Source organism: Gallus gallus, chromosome Z (genome assembly GCF_016699485.2).
Source record: "Gallus gallus isolate bGalGal1 chromosome Z, bGalGal1.mat.broiler.GRCg7b, whole genome shotgun sequence".
Lineage (NCBI taxonomy): Eukaryota > Metazoa > Chordata > Aves > Galliformes > Phasianidae > Gallus > Gallus gallus.
Window position 1 is genome coordinate 779,256 of NC_052572.1, and position 7,779 is coordinate 787,034.

Here is a 7,779-nt window from a genome sequence, read left to right on the forward strand (position 1 = left end):
TTGATTTGTTGCATTTCTCTTTTCTCAAGGCATTGGCTGCTGGTTGTAAGCACAGAGAGCTGCTAGGCAGCCCCTCGTATACAACAGCCCCAAGCACGGCGCTCGTGGATATATCATCATCCCCTTAGGTTGGTGCAGTGCGCAGACTCTGCCCCACAGAGCCTGGTTCACAGCGCGGAGATCACTGCCTGCTGCTTTGCTTAGCAATTTATAAACACTTTACACACTTACCATGAGGCTGCGCTCGGCTGTTTTATACTTCCCACAGCACCTGTGGTAAAGTACACAAATTAACTGTAAAACTTCAGAGCCTTCTTCCTCTACTGACACAGGGAATGTAAATTGGTGTGGACCCCTGATTTGTGCCTCCTCTTTCTGCTGATGCCACAATACCTGGGTTTTCACGCCGTGTTTTATCACCCGCTCTTCTCGTTGCTGTAAATTCGTGCGGTCTCCTCCACGCCAACCTGAATTGGGAAGAAATACACTTGTTTTTAACAGCTGCACTTGGCCCTGCGGTGCTTTGTCCTGTAACAACACGTGCTTACTTTTTGAATGCATGTATGTGCACGTGTGTGCCACCAGCCCCACCAGGACCTCCGGGGCTGTCAGGTTGGCCAGGCACACGTCTGTGCAGCACCTTCGTCTTCCCAGTCAGAACCAGGGGCTTCTTTCACTGCACTTCTACATGAAAGGTCAGAAGGGGCCAGCAATCAGTGTGCAGCAAACTGTACAGTGGTCTGAGCTGCAGAGCCGGAGCAGCATCCAGACAGTGCCCTGCTGGCTTCCAGCACATCCACAGGCGAGCGCAGGGTGGGGCTCAGCACAAACCCACCGACATCCATCAGCTGGCTCTTCTGGCAATTGCTGCAAACTGGATCAGCTGCAATTGACCCGGGGAACTCGCTGGATGCGTTCAGAGAATATTGCAGGGTATGAAGCATAATATATTGCAGTGCTGCTCTCTAAACTCAGCCAGGCGGTGATCCGTCAGGAGGAGTGCAGGGATGGCCACAGCCACAGCACAGCTCAGCGTGGGGCAGGAGGAGGCACCTGTGGGGCAGTGGGTGGCTGTGGGGGGACTGTTCGGCTCTGCAATACACCCGATTGCAAAGCAGCGTGCTTGGTGATGCTGGGCTCCCTCTTAGCAGAGCCTTCTCTGAAGCACGTGCACATGGGAGAGACCTGGGCACGCTGGTTCGATTTGCAGGATCCACAAATAATGGTGCACAATACATTGTTTGCTAGAAATTACCCGAAGCTCAGCTCTTCTGAGATCATTCTGCTGCACAGAAAAGAGACCCTGTTGCAATCAATAGGTTCGCCATGGTCTCTGACTGTCCACTGGCTATTATTTTACCGGGTTTATTTTGCTTGCGGTCCCAGCTGCATCAATATAAACATTCAAACAGTTCCTGGGTTTAATCATTGTAGCAGTGATCAGCATGCATGCTTTCTTTCTTTCTTTCTTTCTGTTTTTTTCAGAGGTAGCACCGGTCTTCAGTATAGAGAGGAGGAGAGGGGTGAGATGTCTGCTGCAATGCTTTGCTCCAGTTCACGTCCATTGCCAGCAGCTCCTGCCCACTGCACTGCAGCCCTGCCATGGAGAAAACAGAAATGGTGGACGAATTCTCATGCAGCATAGCTTTGGGTCTGGGCAGCCCCTACATGTGTGTGAGAACATATGAAATTGCTCAGAGAAAATGAGAGTAAAAGCAGTCAATCTTGTGCCCCATAAACTGGGAGATAACTCAGTGTGAATATTGCTATTGAACTTTCATCCTGCCGTGCCATGTCGAAGTCCACGGATTGTTCATTAGGATAACACTTTGAATTTCACTCATTGTCCCCCAGTGCTGGGTCTCTCTGGAAGGTCTGCTCCAGAGGGCAGTCAGTCCTGCAGGACACTGCTGAGGGAACAGCAGAGCCACCAGCACAGGACGCATCCCCATGGCTGCAGCTCGGGGCCCTCGTGCATCCGGCAGGATACAGACATCACATTATTTCACTGGTTTTCCTGCAGAAGTTCTCATGTCCTGCAATCAGGGCATCTCTCATTCTCTCTTGACAAGCTCCACACATCAGGCTCTTTTAGCCTGGTTCTGCACAGTGTATTTTTGGCTTGCAAGCAATTTTTATGACTATTTTCTGTTCCTTCCCCGATTTCTCAGCATCCTTTTGAGCTGTAAGTACCACAACAGCCTGTAGCATTGCAATATCTGTCTACAAGTGCCACATACTGAGCTAGGAGCAGCTCACCTCCTCACCCACAGCTTCCACATTTAGACAGGGCTTCCATTAGCCCATTTTCCCATAGTAGCATTTTGGGTATCATGTTCCATTATGTATTGGAGGATAAACACCTGAGAGCTGAGCAGCTCCTCGGCAGCACTGTCTTGTTCAGCTCTGTGGCACCCAGCAGGCTGGAAGCAGCCCCAGAGCTCAGCCCCACTGCAAGCCCTGCCAAGCTCCCACTCACCCATGGGGTGACCCCATCCCAGCAGCCATGTGCTGATTTTTAGTGGTTGCCATCCTCCATTCCTTCTTGTCCTGATGCTGCCCTATGCTGGTGTTTCAGCTGATGTTATCTGGGCTGAGTTTGTACACATATGTGAGATTGCCCCACCCCAAGTGCAGCACCTTGCACTTGGCCTTGTGGAGTCTTACTTGGTTCATGGGTGCCCAGATCTCAAGCCTGTCTGGGTCCTTCTAGATGGCATCTCTTCTTTCTGCTATGTCACCTGCACTCACAGCTTGGTGTCATCAGCAAGCTGCTGAGGGTGCACTCAATGGCACTGCCTGCATCATTGATAAAGATGTTGAAGAGCACCGATCCCAAGAAGGACCCCTAGCAGACACCACTAGTGACCGCCTCCACCTGCACACAGGGCCATTGACAGCAACCCGCCTGGCTACGACCTTCCAACCAACCCCTTTTCCACCAAATATTCCACTCCTTGAATCCATATCTCTCCAACTTAGAGACAAGGATGTGATGTAGGACCAGGGCAGAGGTCTTGCACGTGTCCAGGTAGATCACGGATGACACCAGTTTCCTTTCCTTTGTCCACCGATGCCGTTACTCCATTGTGGAGGGCCACCAGATGGGTCAGACAAGATCTGCCCTTGGTGAAAGGGTAGGCGCTTGTGAGGATGAACAATGGGGAACTGAAAGGCTCCATTAGCGGCCCCTGCATGTCCCATTGCACTACCCAAGCTGAGTCCTTTCCTAGCGCCACCTCTTGAGCTCACCATTGCAAACCCTGCAACCAACCCATGTCCCTCAGCCCCAAAGCCACCCGGCTCAGGCCCTCATCACCTCCTCCCTTCAAGGGATTGCTGGGATCAGTGGAACCCATCACATTAGCTCCCTGAACCCTCAGCAGTTGCCCTAATGGGATAGAGCCCACCTTTTGCAGCCTGGCCCTGAACCTTTGGTACAACAGCCACAAGGATGGGGATGGGGACAGGGATGGGCTGGGGTCCAGAGCCCTTCTTCCTTCTCACTCCTGCCGCCTGCACGTGCCCCATGGTGCCCCTCCTGTGCCTTCTCCCCGAGATTTATTATTCTACAGTGATTGTGTTGAATTGCATTTGAAATCAATTAGCACAGGTACTCAAAGATGAATGTTCATGCTCGGAAAAAAGGTGATGAAAACATACCATTTAAATAGAAATCAATTTCCCTTTCATGTATTTCTTCCTAGCTGCTGCCCCGAAATTAATAGTTTTTAGATATTTGTGCAGAAGAGGCGCCTGCTCTCATAAAACACTTCCCTCTCCTCCTCCTGCCCACTCTTGCTCCCCGGGAGCATCGTACCGCAGTGGCACTGCACAGCCGAGAGTGTTTTGTTTGAGCAAGCACAGCAGCTGGGTTGGGGCAGGTGGGATTGCCTCCTCCTTCCTCATATTTCAGTGACATCATTAGCCAGTTCTCCATGGGAAACTGCTTAATTCAAGCAATAATAAGCACAGGCACTGCACTGAGAGACCCAGGCAGTGCTCGCTGTTACCTGGTGGGCTTCCTTATCGGGCACCACATGAGCCAATTATGCCAGCAGCTGTGGGGACTGTGAAGCCGTGAGACCCCTTTTTAGCACACTGTTGTGTCCTTGGAACACCAGGGTCCACCTGCAGCCCAGTGGGGAGGCACATGCAGGTCCTCCTGCTCTCGTGGCCAGGTAAGCACCTCCTCCACCTTTCATAGAATGTCCTGGGTAGAAAAGGACCACAATGATCATGTAGTTCCAACCCCCTGCTATGTGCAGGGTCGCCAACCACCAGACCAGGCTGCCCAGAGCCACATCCAGCCTGGCCTTGAATGTCTCCTGGAATGGGGCATACACAGCCTTCTTGGGCAACCTGTCCAGTGCATCACCACCCTATGGGTGAAAAATTTCTTCCTAATATCCAACCTAAACCTCCCCGTCTCAGTTTAAGACCATTCCCCCTTGTCCTATCACTATCCACCCTCGTGAACAGCTGTTCCCCCTCCCATTTATACGCTCCCATCAAGTGCTGGAAGGCCACAATGAGGTCTCCCCACAGTTTTCTCCAAGCTAAACAAGCCCAGTTCCCTAAACCTCTCCTCACAGGAGAGGTACTCCAGCCCTCTGACCATCTTAGTGGCCCTCCTCTGGACCCGCTCCAAGAGCTCCATGTCCTTTCTGTGCTGGGTGCCCCAGGCCTGGATGCACTACTCCAGATGGGGCCTCACAAGAGCTGGGTAGAGGGGCGCAATCACCTCCCTCTCCCTGCTGGCCACCCCTTCTTTGATGTAGCCCAGAACACAGTTGGCCTTTGAGTCACTCCATATCTTTCTGCGCCCACCTTGCAGTCCTGAATCAACATTTACCAAAGGCCAAAGAGTGCATCAACTTAGTACACAGACAGATAGGGATAGGGCAAGGGGGAATGGCTTTAAACTAAAATAAAGGAGTTTTAGGTCAGATGGGAGGGGGGAATTCTTGACCAGGGAGGTGAGGTCCTGGCACTGCTGCCCAGAGAGCTGGGGGTGCCCCATCCCTGGTGGTACCCAAGGCCATGGATGGGCCCTGGGCAACCTGAGCTGGGGAGGCAGCCAGCCCACAGCAGGGGTGGGGCTGGAAAGGCTGTGAGGTCCCTTTCAACCCAACCGTTCCATGGCTCTATGATCTTTAAGGACCATTCCAGCCCAAGCCATCCTATGGTTCTTTGATCTTTAAGGTCTTTTCTGATCCAAGACACAAAAAGAAGGAAAAGGCTCCATGCTAAAAATGGTGGCTGCAGAACTGTGACTGTTTCCCAGGGACCCACTGGGAGGCGGCTGCCAGTGGGGCTGTGGTGGTGACCCCAGGGCCGTGCCCAGCCCTGCCACTGGGCGTCTACCCTTCATCTCATCTGTGGGGCGAGCATCCCTGTGGCCGCTGCTCCGCTGGACAACGGCTTTTTAATGCTGTAATCATTTCATTTATTATCTCCTTTAGTCGGGGAAATCTAATCCCCAAATTCAAGCAAGCATCTGTCCTCTTCATTTACTATAGAGACATCAAATTATTGTTCGTTCCCTCTGTGGCTGCCTGATCCCTTCGATCTGGTTCTCTATCAGCATTATTATTAATCTCCACCCATCATTTTTCCTGCCATCTGCTTGACAGCAGGAGCCCCACACTTGGACCAGGGCAGGGCTCCTGGTGAAGCCGTGGGGTGCTGCAGCAGGAAGGCTGCGCTCCGACCACAGTCCTGGAGGCCTCCTGCTCCATCTTTTGCCTATTGCTGCACTTTCTCTAGGAGAAAATAGGTCTGCAGTTCAGGCCCCTTGTTGCACAGACCAGGAATAAAAATTGTTCACGGTTCTCTCTTTGTCTCTTGTCTTCAGGTATTGATCAGCTTCTCCATTTTCCCCTTTCTCTGCTTTCCTCCTGCCGCGGTGTGGATTTGGCTGGCACTCCCCGCCAGCAGCCCCTCCAGAAGCTGCTGCTACCAAGATATGGATATTTGCAAAAAGTATGGATTTTTACAGGGACATCTGCAAGAACCAGTAATCACTGCTGGTTTGGGGAGGATGGCAAAACCTGAGCTATTAAAGCTCTCTATAACACAGTCCCGTGTTGAAGGAAACCGCCTGGGTGATGTTTGTTTATAGGAGTTTTCCTCGTAACACAGGCTGCAATCACATAACCAGACCGGGAGCAGTTTGTTATGTATGAGGCATTAATAGCCCTTCCAGGTGCCGTGTGTTTCTCCTGGCAAGCGCTTTCTGTTAGCAGCACACGGCAGGCAGTGCCCGGTGCCTCCTCACCCTCCATCTCGCACACTGCCTGTGCCCGATGCATTTGTTTTCCTCTGACTCTAATCTCCTTTCTGGTTTCCTAATTTTTCCTTCTCTCCCCCGCGTTATTCGTTACTATCTCCAGCCGAGCACGGACTGGTGAACTCAGAAATCAATTCAGCGCTGGAGTTTCAGTCTCAGAAGAGCTATATGGGAAAGGCCTGCTACCTTCCTGGGATGGCCCCTGACAGAGCATAAATCACAGCAGATATTTTGCCAACATACCATATTTCAAACTCATAATCAGTCTGCTATCACCCTCAGGTTTCCTTCAGCACAGTGCTATCTCCCTCCAGCTGCACGTGATTTATTATGTTGGGGTACTGACACCAATTGTACATCTCTAATCCTCTCTTGTATAATTTCTCTCTGCTGCATTTCCTTAATTACCCTCTTTCTGACCTTCCTTCTCCTTTCCTGCTCCTCCTCAGGGCTTGCTCTCAGGCTCCCTTGCCCTCCCTTGGATCCTTTGCTCCATTTACGGCGCTGACACAGTTTGCTCACCTCAGACAGCACCCGTCACTGTTTCCATGGGCTGGAGCCATGCTGGGTGCTGACCCGGCTCGTGGCCAGGACCTCGTGGCCAGTAGGACCCTCAGTGCTGCACACAGTACTGGAGCTGTTGCCAAAGACCCACAGCAAAGGAGGTGGAGAACTGCTCATTCGGGGCGTCTAGAGGCCACAGCATCCCTTCCCTGTGTGCAAATGACTTCCTGACCCCCACGTGGGATTTGTCATCTCTGATGTCAATAACCCCCAGCAATAAAAGTGATGGAGACATCCCATTTGTTCAGCACGCAGATGTGCCTGGGCTCTGCGGTCCTGGGATGCAGCTTCTGGTGCACGTTAACTGGTTCTGCTGGTGACAACGGGGGAGCATCACCATGGCCCTGAAAAGCGTCCCGTTGCCATGGAGACATGTATCCCTGCATCCCTGGGAGGGGAATGGGGGTTGCTCGGGAAAGAGCAGGCATTCAGTGAAACAGCAAGCTTTATCTTTGCTTCTTTCTTTCTCTTTCTTGATAAAAGCTTTTCACTGAGTATCGAGCAGTGTGCTGTATGTCAGTGTCTCGTGCCTGCTCTCTCCTGCCCCGCTGGTCTGAGAGTTGCCCATGGAGATGCCATCTCTGAAGCCAAGGGGGGCTTTGAGCTGAGCAGTGCAGGGCACAGAGCCAGCACCATCCCTTCCAGCCCAGTTCTTCTGGTTGGGAAAGCTCCAGAGAAAACATGAGATTTATGAGGAGAATTACGAGATGAATTGCAGAATATTGCAGATGTTGGCCAAGGAAGCTGAAAATCAAACAGGGCTGAACATGCTTGGAAAAACCCTCACCTGAACATGAGCGTGTGTGAAAGCACGAGGGCTTTCTGCTGGGGATGCTGCTTCAGCCCAGCTCTGCAGCATGAAGGTTTGGAGGAGCAAAACCCACCTGCAAAAGGAGCACGAAGTGGTCGGTGTGACCTCAGGA

General features: G+C 52.0%; 1 long non-coding RNA gene across 1 annotated transcript; it reads right to left on the reverse strand.

Moving 5' to 3' along the window:
• Positions 1–247: 247 nt before the first annotated feature.
• Positions 248–4,230, reverse strand: LOC121108477. Its single transcript, XR_005843009.1, has 3 exons — positions 4,014–4,230; positions 549–1,597; positions 248–467 (listed from the first exon to the last, which is right to left on the reverse strand). It is a non-coding gene; the product is annotated as an uncharacterized LOC121108477 (long non-coding RNA).
• Between the last annotated feature and the right edge of the window lie 3,549 nt (positions 4,231–7,779).